This window comes from Moschus berezovskii, chromosome 2, assembly GCF_049115385.1.
Source record: "Moschus berezovskii isolate FMDL1 chromosome 2, NW_MosBer_1.0, whole genome shotgun sequence".
In the NCBI taxonomy this organism is placed as follows: domain Eukaryota; kingdom Metazoa; phylum Chordata; class Mammalia; order Artiodactyla; family Moschidae; genus Moschus; species Moschus berezovskii.
The window spans coordinates 120447456-120466575 of record NC_142461.1 but is presented as its reverse complement, the minus strand read 5'-3'; the positions used below and the strand labels follow the sequence as shown (position 1 = coordinate 120466575).

The following is a 19120-nucleotide window of genomic DNA, read 5'->3' as shown; positions in this document are numbered from 1 at the left end:
ACACACATTTTAGTTCATAGGTTTCCGGATCAAGGAGAGCCAGATTCAAGTCTGATATATATAATAAAATATTGGATTTTGATCCTGAGTCCATGATTGGATGAGGTTTTTAAGGGTCTTGGGTTAAGGGTGAGTTTGTTTTGCTGTGAGGCAGATATAAATTGCCTTCTTTTTCTTAATTATTTTTAAAATGTGGACCATTTTTTAAAAGTCTTTATTGAATTTGTTACAATATTGCTTCTATTTTATATATATGCCTTGAGGCATGTGGGATCTTAGCTCCCTAACAAGGGATCAAACCTACCCCTTGCACTGGAAGGTGAAGTCTTAACCACAGGACACCAGGGAAGTCCCTACCTTGTAACTTGAAATTCCTCCACAAAAGGCAAGTATACTTACACTTATATGCTCCTTTGTTTGGGGCTCAACTATGGATTTGCTTTGGCCAGTGAGGTATCTATAGATATTATATAAGCAGGGGCTTGAAATGATTGTACAATGGGTCTTGCCCTACTGTGCTCTTGCCTTTATCAGGAGATGACCTCCCCCTAGAGAGCTGCTTCTCCCTTAGCCTGACTGCAACAATGAACACACCAGGAACTGCCCCAGCTGACTGCAGACCCACAGTTTAAATCACGGCTACCTCACAGACTTGTGAGCAAAAGAAATGCTTATTGCTGTGAAATATTGAGCTTTTGGAGTATGGAATGAAGCAGGGCAAAGGCTAATAGAGTTTTGCCAAGAGAACGCACTGATCATAACACCCTCTTCCAACAACACAAGAGAAGACTCTACACATGGACATCACCAGATGGTCAACACCAAAATCAGATTGATTATATTCTTTGCAGCCAAAGATGGAGAAGCTCTATAGTCAGCAAAAACAAGACTGGGAGCTGACTGTGGCTCAGATCATGAACTCCTTATTGCCAAATTCAGACTGAAATTGAAGAAAGTAGGGAAAGCTACTAGACCATTCAGATATGACCTAAATCAAATCCCTTATGATTATACAGTGGAAGTGAGAAATAGATTTAAGGGACTAGATCTGATAGATAGAGTGCCTGGTGAACTCTGGACAGAGGTTCATGACATTGTAGAGGAGACAACGATCAAGACCATCCCCATGGAAAAGAAATGCAAAAAAGGAAAATGGCTGTCTGAGGAGACCTTACAAATAGCTGTGAAAAGAAGAGAAGCAAAAAGCAAAGGAGAAAAGGAAAGATATAAACATCTGAATGCAGAGTTCCAAAGAATAGCAAGGAGAGATAAGAAAGCCTTCCTCAGTGATCAATGCAAAGAAATAGAGGAAAACAACAGAATAGGAAAGACAAGAGATCTCTTCAAGAAAACTAGAGATACTAAGGGAACATTTCATGCAAAGATGGGCTCGATAAAGGACAGAAATGGTATGGACCTAACAGAAGCAGAAGATATTAAGAAGAGGTGGCAAGAATACACAGAAGAATTGTACAAAAAAGATCTTCACGACCCAGATAGTCACGATGGTGTGGTCACTCACCTAGAGTCAGATATCTTGGAATGTGAAGTCCAGTGGGCCTCAGGAAGCATCACTACGAACAAAGCTAGTGGAGGTGATGGAATTCCAATTGAGCTATTTCAAATCCTGAAAGATGATGCTGTGAAAGTGCTGCACTCAAGATGCCAGCAAATTTGGAAAACTCAGCAGTGGCCACAGGACTGGAAAAGGTCAGTCTTCATTCCAATCCCAAAGAAAGGCAATGCCAAAGAATGCTCAAACTACCACACAATTGCACTCATCTCACACGCTAGTCAAGTCATGCTCAAAATTCTCCAAGCCAGGCTTCAGCAATATGTGAACTGTGAACTTCCAGATGTTCAAGCAGGTTTTAGAAAAGGCAGAGGAACCAGAGATCAAATTGCCAACATCCGCTGGATCATGGAAAAAGCAAGAGAGTTCCAGAAAAAACATCTATTTCTGCTTCATTGACTATGCCAAAGCCTTTGACTGTGTGGATCACAATAAACTGTGGAACATTCTGAAAGAGATGGGAATCCCAGACCACCTGACCTGCCTCTTGAGAAACCTGTATGCAAGTCAGGAAGCAACAGTTAGAACTGGACATGGAACAACAGACTGGTTTCAAATAGGAAAAGGAGTACGTCAAGGCTGTATACTGTCACCGTGCTTATTTAACTTATATGCAGAGTACATCATGAGGAACGCTGGGCTGGAAGAAGCACAAGCTGGAATCAAGATTGCTGGGAGAAATATCAATAACCTCAGATATGCAGATGATACCAACCTTATGGCAGAAAGTGAAGCCTAAAAAACTAAAAAGCCTCTTGATAAAAGTGAAAGAGGAGAGTGAAAACGTTGGCTTGAAGCTCAACATTCAGAAAACAAAGATCATGGCATCTGGTCCTATCACTTCATGGGAAATAGATGGAGAAACAGTGGAAACAGTGTCAGACTTTATTTTTTTGGGCTCCAAAATCACTGCGGATGCTGACTGCAGCCAAGAAATTAAGACACTTACTCCTTGGAAGGAAAGTTATGACCAACCTAGATAGCATATTAAAATGCAGAGGAATTACTTTGCCAACCAAGGTTCGTCTAGTCAAGGCTATGGTTTTTCCAGTGGTCAGGTATGGATGTGAGAGTTGGACTGTGAAGAAAGCTGATCGCTGAAGAATTGACGCTTTTGAACTGTGGTGCTGGAGAAGACTCTTGAGAGTCTCTTGGACTGCAAGGAGATCCAACCAGTCCATCCTAAAGGAGATCAGTCCTGGGTGTTCATTGGAAGGACTGATGCTAGAGCTGAAACTCCAATACTTTGGGCACCTCATGCGAAGATTTGACTCAGTAGAAGACTCTGATGCTGGGAAGGATTGGGGGCAGAAGGGGATGACAGAGAATGAGATGGCTGGATGGCATCACCGACTTGATGGACATGAGTTTGAGTGAACTCCGGGAGTTGGTGATGGCCAGGTAGGCCTGGTGTGCTGCTATTCATGGGGTCACAAAGAGTCAGACACAACTGAGCGACTGAACTGAACTGAACTGGAGTTTCTGAGGACGTTCCGTCCCGTCGCTCAGTCGTGTCCGATTCTATGTGACCCCATGGACTGTAGTCTACCAGGCTTCTCCGTCCATGGGATTCTCCAGGCAAGAATACTGGAGTGGGTTACCGTTTCCTTCTCCAGGGGATCTTCCCGACCCAGGGATCGAACCCGGGTCTCCTGCATTGGAGGCAGAAGCTTTAACCTCTGAGCCACCAGAGGTTGTGCTAGCAATAACTAATGAACACAGGGGCGGAAATTTCAAATTGTCAATGGAAGATCTGGTTTGAGATTGGAGAACCTTGGAGCTTGCTGGCCAATTGTAAAATCCTGAGATAGGGAGATGTAGGTAACAAAGCTACTCTTCCGCACTCATAATGAACACAAAAATCAAAGCTGCAAAGCACATAAATCTACCATTAAGAAACACTGCCACAAAATCAATAATCAGAAAAATAATATGAAAAATAGCACAACTTAAAGAAAAAAATGTTTCATATTCTCAAAGAATAAGACATTAGGAAACAAAATCAGACATGTTTCAGTAATGGGTTAAAAGAGTAGAAAAATTAGAAAAACATAATCATTGAAGTAAAAAACCTAACGGGCAATCTAGACTATATACAGTCTTTATATTAGAAGGCATTATGAAAAAATTACTCCAAAATGAGAACTAGTGACAATTTTGAGGGAGTATGGTTGTCAAGAACTCTGAAGGGTCTTAAATTTTACCCTGCTTGCAAAATACCAGTTAACCTGCCACAGTCTTGTGGATGCTGGCAGAAAATACAAAGGTTCTAGGTCAGAGGCAAAGGACTTTATTATCCACAGCACAGTTGGCAGTCTGAGCTCCATATCCGCACTGCCTCCTCTCACCTCCTAAGTGTTACAGGAGGGGACAATGAGGAGCCCAGATGGATGCTGTGCACATACTTAGGTTTATGATAGAACTGAGGAACCTCAAGGTTAGGGAACCTAAATTTTTTATAAAGGGGAGTAAGTCTGCCTGTCCTTTGCCCTGAAAGGAGACATTATTACACCAGACAGTAAACCAATTGCCTTTTGCTGCAGAAGGAGACTGCTTTTTAAGCCTGTTCGCTGTATACACCTTCCTGAAAAGAGACAGTACCTCTGCTTGCATGAAGTGGAGACTTGTGAGTTCGCTCATCACCATGTCTTCTCACAAGACTTTCAGGATCAAGGGATTCTAAGCCAAGAAACAAAAGCAGAATTGTCCCATTCCTCAATGGATTTGAATGAAAACTGGTAATAAAATCAGGTGCAACTCCAAGAGAAGACACTAGAGAAGAACGAAGCTGCGTCTATAAAAAGCCTCTGCTATAAAGTGGGACACAGGCTGTCTGTTAAGATCACTTGTATATTAACCAACCAAGTCACACTGAGAACATCACTACTGTCTGAACAGCTTACGGGGGAGATGTAATGCTTGGCTCCTGTGTTTCCTGTTTCTTCACTAGCAGTCTATGATGCTCAGTAATAACTATGTGAAACTTAAAAAAAAAGGAAATGTAGACTTGTAAGGGACCTATGGGAACAGTATGTTACAGTGAGCTACACGAATGTACGCATCTGTCAAAATTTATTGAACCCTACATTATGACTTGTGCACTGCACTGTAATTTAATCTCCAAAACAAGGCAAAGTGATCTTGTAAAACAAACAAAAGAAAGAGAATAAAGTGTGGACAAATTAAAGGGGACAGAAGAGGTGAATTCTTTGGTTCTGGCGAATCCTTTGAAAGTAGTAGGTTTGGAAGGTACCAATCTGCTTTACCCAAGTGGCATCTGACTCAATGTTACAACATTTTTTTCAAAATACATAATAATTAGACTAAGCTAAGTGGAAGGAAGTCTTCCCCACTTCATTGTGTCCCTTGAACCCCAAACCACTGAGTCATTCGCTTTTTCCTGCCACCTGTAATCCTTTGCTTTCTTGATCTCAGTTAGGCTTCTCTTTTTTCCACCCACTTTCTCAAGGGGACATACAATGGAATAAAATTCTCTATTCATGCTCCATTTATACAATAAAGGTTTTACTCTTCATTCTTAAACAAACAACAGTGGTTGAATTAAAGAGTATATGAACTTAAATTAGAACATGGAATCATGCTTCCTGAGTGTGAATCCAAGCTCCAATATTTTTTGTGTCCTAGAAGTCAGTTCATCTCCCTGTGCTTTACAGTATTAATTCTATAGAAATGTTATGAGACCTAAGAGGGAAAATGTTTACAGTGCTTAGAACCGTAGTGACGTAGAGTTCAACATATGCTATTATTTTTAAATACCACTGACATTTCTATGTAGACTGTTTAGTCTCTGATAGGAATGCAAAAAAACAAAAACATAAACTTGAGATTAAAACTAGCAGAACCTGTGAAAATGAATCTCGTAAGTAGGGCCCCAGTTTTTAAAGAGGCATATAAATATTAGAATATTTATAGAGAATATGGACTTCTTTATAGAATCTCTAGTAAGAGACACACACAGGATTCCTTTATGTTGTATTCCAGCTGGGCAAAAATTTTGTGCCCATTATGTGTAAACAGGATAGCTGGGCTTGAGGTTACAAAAATAAAGAATTTGCTTACAAAATCTTATGATCTTATAGGGGATACAGTATACCTTTTAGATTTTAAAAAAGTGGGGACAATAGTGAAAAGCAAACATACACACGTTGGGTTATTTTCAAACTCATTCTAGCTTAAAAAAATTATAAATCACACTATGTATATAATTTTGTATCCTGCTTGCTTTCACTAAATATTACACATCATTCCAATGCTAGTCCATAATTTTATAAGGATTTCCTGTTGCTGCATAAATATGTGTAGTAGTTTCTGAATTCTTTGTTATAGCCATTGATACTTAGTGTAAAGGTTAAGAGCATGGGTTTCGATGAAGACTGGCTACATAAGACGACCAGCTTCCCCACTTGTGATTTTGGAAAAGACGATTTCCATCTCTTTGAATGTACTTCAGCTTTTCTGTAAAACAGGAATAATAGTACCCACTTCACAGGTTTTGAGACATGTGTAAACCAATCAGCCTGGCAAATAGTTAAGAGTTCAGTAAATTTAGCTATTTTTCTAAGAAATAGTTTTAGACACTTTGATTGCTTCACCAATATCCATTCTGTGCCTTCCTATTATACATGAGTCACAGTTAGAGATGAAGATCAGGCATTGATTTAAATCAGGCTAATCCTACCCCTCCAGCCAGTGACTGTTTCAAGTAAACCGTGCATATCCTAAAAAGTCTATGGCATTTGTATGATCACAAAAATGGACAAGCAACCAACAGGTCAACAGATCTCATTATGGCCCTGTTAAGCTATATATTACAGTAACGGTTTTGATTTTTAAAAGCAAGCTGCTTTTTCATCATAGGATAAACCCTACATAGAAATGGTAAATTGTTCTTTGGACATATTATTTGTACTTTCTAGAATTCTTGGGTTTGTATCTGTATCTCTGGGTGAACTCAGAAGCTATAACTTTGATACTAAACTGTCGAAGTTTTGGGGTCAGATAAGGTCAGTCCTATCTTTGTTACTTTTGCTTCTAGTGCTGCAGGTTTAATTCATTCACTCTATGAGCAACCATCAATTTGCCTTTCAGCACTACACATTATCCTCTATCTTTGCTGTTTTCACTGTATTTTACCGTGCTTTTCTAGACAAAATAGCTGTTTAGAATAGAGTTTTTCAAAATTATTATCCAGGTGCTTGTGCTTTTATTATTTTCCGGGTTTATTGTCCTGTGATCGAAGAACATGCCCTGCATAACTTCTGCCCTTTAACGTGCACTTCAGGGAAATCTTGAAGCTCCAAGGACGGCTTTCAGCTTTAACACTCCACTCAGATGTGATGTTATGTCCACCATATGGACACCAAACAATGATCCATTTCATTCCTCTGGGAAATTCAAGGAAGCTCAAAGGATCTAGGCTTATTGTCGAAAAGGGTGATTTCCTTGCAATTTGTCTTTAGGACAAAGAGGCTGAAAAGAACAAGTTTAAGGATTTTTTTTTCCCCCATGTTTTTAATTCTAAATCAGCTAGTATTCAGAACTTACCTTTCTGGGTCTCCTCTGCTGGCTGTTAATTGTCACTATTACTATCTGATCAATTAGTAAATTATCTTATTTGAGAAAATGTAATTCTCACCACCATACCCATCTTTTTTTCTTTTTAAGAGTAATTTCTCCCCTCTATTTGATTAGTGTTATTACAATTCACAGACCATTGTGTAAGTTCAGCACAATCTCTAAGCCATTTTTGCACTTCTATATTTTAATCCTGTTATCCTGCATATAAACATTAAAGTTTGCTGTCTTCTCTACTGAGTGTAACTATATTAGTGTACATGCTGTTATTCAGCCTTACACCTCCTCCTGTAAACTGTACCCTGAGATACTTTTTGTGTCACATATACATGACCAGATTCGATTTAAAAGGAAGTCTCTTGCAAGAAGCAAATTATTTCACTTTCTTTTTAGAATTTAAATGATCTAAAAGTTTTGATCTTAAGTGTTCTTTTTGACTTTTGTCTCATATATAGTTTCATTCATGTCTTTTTCAAGGACTTTGACAAGAGACATTGTTAATTTTATTGTTATCCACCTTGACAGATTTCACTGTTAAATTTACACTTAATTTTCCAAGGAAAAAACACAGTTAACTTTTAATTTTTCTTTACAAAAGAATTTCTCTTCACTTCATTCCCTGCCCCCACAAAAAAAGGGCAATTTCCATACTTTCTTGGCCTTCACTCAAAAATTATTTAATAAATCTTGCTTTCAATATTAGATTTACAATAATTATCTGTATTACTCTAACAGTTGCATTGATTTCAATACTCACCGACTCATTTTTCCTCATTCTTTTATTCTGAATTTTGATTCATTCTGTCAGTGTATTGACTATATTCAAGGACTTTTTTCCTATATAGTACTTTTTTCCAAATTAACAGTACAATGAACATCACAGAATCCTTTTCTGTTATCTTCACATCTGGAGTAAAGAAATCCTGAACTACACATCCTGCAGACATTGTTCCATTCCAGCTGGCATCTAATGTGCAGATGAAGATCTTCAGACTTGAGCCCTTTTTAAAATCAAGGTTTCTTCTATTGAAACTATGTTTTTGTTTAATTCATCTTGCCTTCTTTGGGAACATCTATTATTCAAAGGATAAATCTTCATCATCAACTTTTAGTATCTCCACCTTTTCTCTCAATATATTCACGCCAGTGCTTTTGATTTACTGTAACTTATTTAAGTTGCAGGATTCCTTAGAGGAGAGCTTATTAAGCACAGTTTAGAACACTGATGAAGACAGCTTTAATCTGGTAGATAACAAGTTGGGGGAACCCCTCTGTCTTCCCTTTGCTGGTGCATGAGAACTCATAAGATTCTGCAAGCAGTGTGATAAGTTACTGTTCTTCATTATGGGTTAGATTTTCCTTAATCTGTGACTATTTGCTATTTCTGACACAACTTTTAATTTAGCTTCTCCCTATCTTTTCCTTCTCTCTCTTCTCGTGTCCTTGTCATCATAATGCCCTGTTGGACCAGAGCAGGAGCTGACGCAGGTATTTTCTAACACTTCCTAAGCATTGGATGGACACAGAAAGCCCTTCCTTCTAAACACCTTAGGCTACTGCTGTTCTCTCACACTGCGGGAGTGTCTGTTTCATTAGCCTCATGTTCATACTACTTAATGCATTAAGAAACCAAAACTTCAAATGATGTGTAAGACAAATACAAGAAATGCATAAAACATAAAAAGCACAACTCAAAAGCTTATCACAAAGCTATCACCATGCTGATCAAGAAAGACAAGATTACCAGTACACCACAAGCCCCCTTTTATCCCTCTGTGACCCCTCCCAAATTAATTCTGCTTAATTTCTGAACCCTTTCACAAGTGGGAATCATATAGCATTTTCTTTGGTTGGCTCCTTGGTCAGTATGTTTATAATATTCACCCAAATTATTACATGTAGCAAGCAAAATCAGAGAAGGCAATGGCACCCCACTCCAGTCCTCTTGCCTGGAAAATTCCATGAATGGAGGAGCCTGGTAGGCTGCAGTCCATGGGGTCACTAAGACTTGGACACGACTGAGCTACTTCACTTTCACACATTGGAGAAGAAAATGGCAACTCCCTCCAGTGTTCTGGCCTGGAGAATCCCAGGGACAGGGGAGCCTAGTGGGCTGCCGTCTATGGGGTCGCGCAGAGTCGGAAATGACTGAAGCGACTTAGCAACAGCAGCAGCAGCAAGCAAATTAGCTCATTTCTTATATAGAGTACTTCACAGTATCCATTCTGCTGATGGACATCAGGGTTGCTTCTATTCTGAGCTACCAATAAAGTTCATTTGTATGTATTTTCTTATCTTTTTTGTATACACACGTTAGCAATGGAACTGCTGAGTTGAGGGTAGATGTATGTTTTAACATTAACAGGTATTTTTCAAATATTTCTCAAGTGGTTGAACCAATTTATACTCCCATCAGCGGGTTATGAGAGATCCTGTGGCTCCACACTCATACCAACATCTGGTATTGTTGATAAATTAATTTTTGCTGCTCTTAGCAGTGGAGGGGTATCTTACTGTGGTTTTAATGTTTCCTTGATGACTAGCATTATTGAGCATTTAACTGATTTTAAAAAGATTCAACTTACATTAAATGTCAAAGTAAAAAATGTTTTAATGTTTCTTCACAAAGACTAAATAATTTATCCAATCCTCCCTTCCTCTGCCAAAAGTAGAAACTGCAATCCTTTCTTGGCCTTCTTTTGTGCCTTCAGTACCATAAATCTCTTGCCCATTTCTCAATGGGCCAGGCTGATTTCAGAATTGACAGACCACAGTGACTGCTTTAAGCTCTTTCAGAGTTCACTAAAGTGCTCATGTAATATCCAGCACATTGTCTGAAATGTCAGGCCCATTCCGTTTTTCCAGGAAACGCAAGATCTAGGCTTAGGGTGGAAAAGGCTACGGGATTTTCATGCAGTTTAGGATAGAGGATGAGTATTTAAAAAAATCCTGCTCTTCGTGTTCTAAATCTGCTGACAGGCGGAAGATCTTTCTGGGCTGCTTACGCTGCCTCTGTCATTCAGCATTGCTCTTCTGGTCAGAGGTGGGATCTCTTCCACAACTCTCTCCACCCCAAGGTGAATGTCAGCTATGGTTCTCTTGGCTAAGGAAAAGCTCCAAGATGGTGCAACTTCAGTGCCACTGGTTAAGAAACGCAGAATGAAAGCCTTTTCTGAAGGGACTCTCAATAGCTATCTCAAATTACTAGTACAGCCTTCTTATACACAAGTTAATAAGGATTGTTAGAAAGTGGGAAGCTAAGGTATCATTGTTTTACAAAACAAGTTGTTTCAATGTGGGATTTGAGTCGGCTATTAAATAAAATCCACATCGTTATTGCTTTACAGTAAACATTTCTCCTAGTATCTACTATTCTTACCAATGTATCTACTTATTGTTATCTATTCAAGTTTCTATGAATGATACCAATTTTTTTTCTTAAATGTTTTCAAGGGTATTTTTGCAGAAAGTTGGGAGAAGGGGGTTGCGAGTATTTGTGTTTACACTGTCTTTATTATTTTATGTTTCAGATGAGGAAACTGACCTCAAAAGGCCATGTTGATATCACACATGAAGTATGCTCTTGGGAGAACTAAAGACAAAGATATTAACAAGACTTAGAAGACATGACACATTGCTATATTACAAGTAACTGAAAGCTATTAAACAGAAGTTGGGTATTATTTCAGGCACACTGCTAATCTTGCAGGATGCTGTAAGGAGATCTAATTCCACTCTATTTTAAGAAATACTTACTTTCAGTCACTGCAGTACGTAAGACTGGGCTGGGTGAAAGATGGGACCATATTACAATATCTACAGTTCCCAGATTTGGGGTGTAAGTGGTAGAAAGTGAAGCCTGCTGGAGTTCTGATGAAAGGATTAATCCAATACGGTACTAATGGGAGATGAACTCACAGGAGTTTGCAATGGTAAAAAGAAGATGGGTACTCTCTTTAGGTATACTTTTTCTTTGCCATTGTTGGGCCAATTTTGATACGGCCAAAGCTGGCCAGTCAGTCCGTTCCAGTGCTCTCCTCCACTACCACAGGTTCTTCCTAAAGTCAGTCCTACAAATAACAAACTGTGAGCCCTTGTCTACCTTCCCCCAATGTCAATGGACATTTACGGTTCTTAAATTACTAATGTACTCATGTGGAAGAGGAAGAAAGCTTTTTGTGCCTAACTGGGACCCCAAACCAAAATAACAGAGTTTGTCGAAGATGAAAAGAATATTATGTATTTTTATATATCAGATCTTCCTGTAAATTAGTAGGTAACTCTGTTTAGAGCACTTTAAATCTGTTCTTTTAGCATTAAAAAAAATCCCACAAAAATAAAAGAAACAAAATCCCTAAGAACTCTGTGCTAATAAATGCCGTGACCTATAAATTACTAACACTGGAAAACGGTAATATCTGAACAAGAAAATTACTAGTGACACCATTTACCTCCAAGATCAGAAATGGAAAGAGAGGCAGGAAAGTTCAGAGTGTAGATTAACAGGAATATCTGTGAGTAAGCACTGTGGTTATCCTACTGTACCCATCAGTTTCCCAATTATTTGTGAAAAACAGTACTTGCCTTTTCACACATTCCTGATTTTTGCATCTCAAACACCAATAACTTTCCTTAAACAGTCTGCTAAGGCCTTCCTTCCTCCCACCACTTCTGCAGCAGTATGGTAGGAAAGGTCAGCTTGCAGGTTACCTAGCTCACATGGACCTGGATGTTTAGATAGTGGCTACAATTCATATATGACGGTCATTGGACTTTCTTTTCCTGTGATAACCACTCAAGTGGATTTTCACAGGACCTGTTAACTTTCTCAGAGTGCAGTGGGACCTGCATATTCTCCTGAGGACAAGTCTAACTAAATATAGCATGGTCATTGTAATGAATGAACTGCAATTTCATATTTTAACTATATATTTGTTTGACCCCCTAGCAATACCATACCTTCAGTTCACAGGATCCACTGTTCTTGAATTACTGTTTCTAGAAAAGGAAATAACGCAATCCATTTATTAGAATTCAGATATTAAAATGGAACTTCATACCTAGTAAGGATGACCATTATGTTTTCTCTCTTTACTGAAATCATATGTAAAAATAACAGCCATGACTTTTACTAGAGCTTACCACTCGCATATGGAAGAAATAAAACTTGTATGTGGCTGTATTGCTGGGTGAAAAGGCTAATATTTCACTTGTTTCTCCCTTTACTGATATTTTGTTTTATGCGTTCATAAGAAGTTATTGACAGGTAAACTGCACTTAACATATCAAAAGATTTTTGGGATGCACCAAAAAAACATTCATTTTATAAGATACATTTTAGGATTGTAGTAATTAATATTCACATATGTTGACATGATTCCTGTACCCTTGTGATTATTCTATTTCAATTTTTTACATACTGATGATATCATCTTCAAGCTCTTTGCCATTTAAAAAGAATGACACAGATTTAGGAACTTCTTCAGAGCCAAAATCTGATTCACTTATTAACATAATTCACTTCAAAATAAATGTAAAAAGAAAATAAAATTAGGTAGAAGCTTTGAATGACATAAAGCAAATAATTACCATCCTTCAGAAACATCGAAAAACATCTGCTAACAGGAAAAAGCTGGCCTGACATTTTGCTATTTGTGAGATGGCTTGTGTTTTTCAATTTCTTATGGTAATTGGTATTTATTGATAATAAATTGAGGGAAAGCAGATGCTTAATTCTAAAAAATGCTAGAGGTAAACAACTTGGCAACTTCTCAGTGTCTTACTTTTAGAACAGTTCAACCTAAGGTCCAATAAATGGGATCTCTTTAGGTCAGTATACCACAAAGTCAATGCCAATGACTACCTTATCAGAATCACTGAGAGAGCTTGTCAAAAAACCCAGCCCAAACCTAACAGAATCAGTGTACCTGCATTCTAAACAAACACCTGAGGTGACTCTTGTAGACACCAAAGTTTAAGGACCACTGCTCTAGACAATACAAATTCTATCACGTCAGGCTCAATACCTTAGATACCATTGCAGTGCTGCACTTTCTGAGTGGCAGTTTCATCACCACCTAGTGGTAAGGTCTCTCATTTCTATTTTCTGTTCATTAATATTGAGTAGGTTGAGAACACATTTCTGAGAAGGCTAAAATTTTTGAGTAATAATTCCCTTAGTATTTTGTATTAATTTTTAATCTAGGATTGGATAAAAAAAGTTTAAAAAAAAAGCTTGTAAATAAAACCACACCATACCATATGAATAAACATTAGTTTATATTCCAGAAGAATCTTTCCTAAAAATTACTCCTTCTAATACTAGTGCCCTGTTTGTAGTATGCCTCTAAAAACACACTTGATTCACAGTGCAAACGATGGTCCCTTTTTGGAGTTACAGGGCTGGGGTACACTAGCAAAGACTCTGGAAGCTTCATGGTCAAAAAAACCTGTGAACTAATAATAACTGAACATTTCCTAAATATACTGGACCATGAAAATTTCTTTCCAAAAGAAATATTTTATTGACTTCTCTCAAGACAATAGTGTTTCAAGGAACATAGTCTGGAACATGATCCTCTAGAAGTAGCAAATCTGAGAGCTGCTTTCAGTATGCGATCGACCATAAAAGATCTGACAATGAATTTACAAAAAAGTCTGATCAGGATTTATTTTAAATGCTATTTATTATGCAAACCATATATTTGAAAGTGTTTATTGATCTATACTGCTTAGCATTTTGAAATAAAATAATAAAAACCACACCATGCTGGCAATTTTAGTAACCGACGTATGCACGGTATCAGAATGTCTGTACATTTTATTCTTATACCAAAAGTGCAATTGAGAAGTAAACATTTAGGTGAAGACATAAACACTAGATTATTAAATGCTACTTTTAGGTTCTAGAATTTCCTCATTTTAAGAAAAATGTGACATTCTGGCTTTTAAACTTTTAGGGATCAACTGCAAGAGACAGGAGAGCAGCACCAACGCTAAACGATTGAGAGGATTAAGATTAAATGTACATGGAAGCCAAAGTAACAATTATTCACTGAGGCATGCAATTGGGAGAGAAAACGCAAGAGAAAGTCACACTGTAAAAGCAATGAAGTGTTTTGAAGGCAGAGAACTATTACACCTTTTTTTTTTTTTAAAGAATTTATATGAAGAACTCAAAGAAATAAATAGAGACAAGGCACCTTACTGAAATCACGACTGTTTGCTGGAACTGGCTACCTCACCTTAAATGCAGAATAGAAAACTTGGAGGGCTGGAGGGTATATGATAGCTCCCATATGAAAGAGTCCATTTCTACAGGGTCTAATGAAAAACTTCAAGAATATTAAGTAAAATAGCAAGAAATCAGGTTTTATGTCAATTTTGAGGATTACCCAAACATGCAACGGACTCAGTTAGGCAGTAGGGAGCTTCCTATTCTTACATTATTTAGATTAACCATCTGGCAGGAATATTTGGGGGAGAATTCAAGCATTAATCGAGTGGTAGAGCTAGATAAACTTCAAGACACAATTTAATTCTAATCTGTGAAAATGGAACTACATGTGCAGTAAATGAGTTTGGGATGAATAATCTATTGGTAATTAAGCCCCAACTCTCTTCAGTTAAGTTTTTCATTTCTAAAGACATCACTGGCTTTCTTTTTAAAATATGGACTTTGGCTAACAGAAAGATACTTGGTTCAATTCTTGTTCAGTAAGTCTTGCCTGGGAAGATAAGACAAGATATTTTCTTATCTAAATTTGTTAAAATTACTGATTCAGAAAAAGGATTTTAAGTTTTTAACAGAGAGATGTCCAAGTATGAAATATGTTATTATGCTTAGTGAATTTAATCTTTTCACTGTTTTTAATTTAACTCAGGATGTAAGAAGCATGAGGAACCAATTAAGTGGTATTTAACGACTGTATTCCACTTAATGTCTTTTTTAAGGTGCCAAACTCTCATCTTTATACCTTTTTTGATACATATCATTCATCTTAAGAGAAGATAAAAGTTTTTTCTTGGATTTTCAAAATAGAAGCAGAATAAGTTCCTAATTTTTAATCTTTTTTTGAAATGACTATTCTTCCTATCATAGTTTGTTCTGAAAATTGCTTACATGTCATATTTTTGGAGCAGGCATTACATTTAATATTTATAAAGGAAAAATGTCCACTTACCAAAGCCACTGGTATTTATCCAAACTTATTATCAACAATAACTTAAAATTTTTCCTTATCACCTAAACTCCTGTAAATCTTAAAATCGAAAATCTTAAAAGATCTGTACATTACCAACAAAGTGTTCTGGTATAACTATAAAAAAAGTATAAAAATATTTCTAATGATATGTCTTTTAACCCTTGCTTCAGAGTAAGTGTAAGGAGCCAATCTACATGTGTAGACTGAGTAGCAATTACCATATTTCATTGAATCTAAGATGCAACTGACTGAAAAAAGCACCTTTATGTTCCACTAAGAGAGAAAGAAAAAAAAAAAGGCCATCAATTATTTATTGATTGATATCAAAATATTCCAATTTCAGAAGTGTAAAAACGGGCATCTCAAAATCAATGAAATGTCATTTAATAAATTTCTAAACACTGTCTATTAAGTTTTTCTCATTCTTATCTTTCACATAAATAAGGCATGATTTAGTTAACCAAAGAAAACTTTATTTCTGCCACACATAACAACATATTACTCTAAGAAACAACTACTTTATTAGTTTTAGCATTAATGTGTGGTTGAAAAACACATGTCAACAATCCTACTCCCCAGACAAAACAATGCTGCGTACAAACTATCAGGTATTTGAAAAAAAAGCCGTCAACTGTCCACAGGGAGTGCGTCCAGTCACATTCTCAGTCAGTCAGCTGAGGATTATGTCATTATTTAGTCTTTGTTCTGTAGAAAGAACACAACACAAGTATGAAAATCATCACCTGAAAGGAAAGAGCTGTTGTATATAGTATTCTTAAAATGTTAATTGTTCCCTTATTTCAATATACCCAATATTATCTGCTTACTTAATCACAGATGCCCCCGAATAAAAACCAAACTTACTGAGAAGGATGATGCAAGTGGGTACTGAATTTTTGGAGGGAAAACGCACACAAAAATCATGCATGATTTGAGGATGACAGCTTTGGGTTTTATCCCTACATACCAGGCTGATTGAGTGGGTGCTTGTATTTGTCTTCCTAACCATGAGTCCAACTAGAGCATGTACGCTAAAATATTTTGTTCTTTTAGGTAGCTAAACTCAATTAACCATAATTGTTCAATCATAATTGAGAAACAAGGATAAAGTTCAGAGGGATTTCCCTCAACATAGTATATCAAGATACAAAACAGAGGAACTGAAAAAAGTGATAGTTGTACAAACTGTTTTATGTGATTAAAAAAAGAAGGAAATGGACCTATAAACACACACACACACAGATCAGAGATTTTATGCTCTAAAATACTAAATTCAAGTTTTCCTCAAATAGAAAGAGAAACATTTTGCACATCAGATCTATCTCAAAATAGAACTCAACAACATTCAAAGTGATATTCTTAGATCAGTTTCTTCTCCGATTTCCTAGACACAATTCAGTTAATCTCAGAGACTAAAGGAACTAACCCTCATAAGTAGTGTTTGTGTTCTCTTAAAATTAAAGAAACAACTGAAAAAATGTCCCCTTCTGTCTCCCAAAATCTTCAATGGCTACAATCATGTAAAATTTAGGAAAGTCTTCATACTATTTTATGGAACCTTAAAATAATATATTTAATATACTAACAGAAGAGGTGAATTTCATTATGAAATCCACAGTAAATGAGGATTCAAAGCAAAAATAAATAAAAAAGCTGTGCTGCAACTAGAAGACATTCAAAACCAGTACAGTTTATTATGTCCTACCATTTTCAACTCATCTGACCCTACTGTATCTTTGCCCTGAATATGTATTACCACTCAACAAAGGGAAAAAGGGTAAGATTTGTATTTCATGACTAGTCAGGCTGAAGAATACACACTTCCTTTAATTAGGGAACTGGATGAAGTATAACCCTTAAACATGGTATTTTAAAGCTTCATTCCCACACACCTGCTGGCCAGAAGGTGGTTTTGTACCATTAAACTTAAATTTCTGACTGTTTTGATGAGATGACATAAAAAGTTTCAATGAAGTCACCAATGCCTGAGTTTTAGCTCACATCTGCAAAGTATTTTAAAATTTTATAAGAAATTTTGCCGACTCATTTTCTCTCATAATCCTGTGGAGAAACTCAGCCTCAGAAAGGTGAAGATAACTGCCAAACCAGTTAAGTGTCAGAGCTGGAATCCCAATTCCAGATCTTCTGATTTTAAGTCTAATATTCTCTATGCTATATAAATAATTATTTTATAAAAGGCTCACTCACAGGAGTAATTTATATATCTTCCTGACATTAAGAAGCTAGTATTATCCTCTTTTAAGGACAAAGATTCTCTGAATAAGAATTACTACCTATATTTTGAAAGACTCACAGATGTGAATAAGCAGCTTTGCATGCTGTTTTAGAAGACAGCTTGTCTAAAGAGAATTCAATTCTTAACATTTTATTTGTAAACACAAAAATCTGCTTTAGGAAAGACTTGTTAATTCTTTTTCACTGGCAAATTTAATATTTATACACTGTATGAAGTAATGGGAGTGGATTTTGTAACATTTGAAAATATTTCTAAATTGAGAATTCGTAATGGCCCAATGGGCACTTCCTATCAACAAGTGCCTTCTGCAAGGAGGAAGTGATCATGTGACTTGCTTCATCCAAGGAAAGGTCATCTGCAGTAAAGACCCAGACAATTCATTCTGATACTCGCCAGTTCTCATAACTGGTCAGAAAAGAAAACCTCATGAAAAGACTGCTTTTGCAGCCGCCAGTAACTTCAAACTGAATCGGATGTGCTTATCAGCTGCTGCTATTTGACCAGCAGTGGACTTGGGAAGCGGGTGTGTGTGTGGGAACAGGGAAGCACTCAGCTTCCCCAGAAACTCAGAATTCATTTCCTGAATAAAAAAGTAAGAGAGTTGAACAATGCTAACTTTTAATAATGTTTCCCTAAATCGTGGAGATCTGAACTGTCCTATGTATAGAAATTTAGGTTTGATTTAATAGTAGAAAAAAAAAAAAGGCATTCATAAGGCTGAATGTAGAATTATGTATAATTGACGAGTTTTTCGTAAATGTCAAGGTTATTTTTGAAAATACACATATGTACGTGAATGTGTAGTTTTAATGCACTTATTTCTGAATGTGTACTTTTAACGCACTTATTCACAAATATGAGTCCAGAAAAATACCATTTAGGTCCAAAAAGATGCATTATAATCGACTCTTGAACAATGTGGACGTTAGGTGTGGTGACCCTCTACACAGTTGAAAATCTGCATATCACTTATCATGAACCCTTTTATAAATGTGGATCTTTCATACCCACGGTTCTATGTCCACAGATTCAACAAACCTTGGACCCAACCAATCGCAGATCTAGTGTTGTATTACTTACTACTGAAAACATCCACATGTCCACAGTGGGCCCATGCGGTTCAAACTTGCGTTGTTCAAGGGTCAACTATAATAGATATTGCTTTTTAGCCATTTCACTAATGCCTGTCAAGACATACTTTATAAAGATTGTCATGTGCATGCTAAGTAACTTCAGTCGTGTCTGACTCTTTATGACCCCATGAGCTATAGCGCATCAGGCTCCTGTGTCCATTGGACTCTTCAGGCAAGAATACTAGAGTGGTTTGTCATGCCCTTCTCCAAAAGACTATCATAAATTACCTCAATTAATAATTTAAGATGTTAGCTAAAAAAAATCTTTAGAAGTCTTCTAATTTTAAAGTTTATGTAACCATACAGTGAAGTCCAATTCTTAATGACATTCACACACATACACAAATACTATTTAATT

The 19120-nt window shown here is 36.9% G+C and overlaps 1 pseudogene; it reads left to right on the top strand.

Moving 5' to 3' along the window:
- The first annotated feature begins 4217 nt into the window (after positions 1-4217).
- Positions 4218-4373, top strand: LOC148778605 (large ribosomal subunit protein eL39-like; annotated as a pseudogene).
- Positions 4374-19120: the final 14747 nt, after the last annotated feature.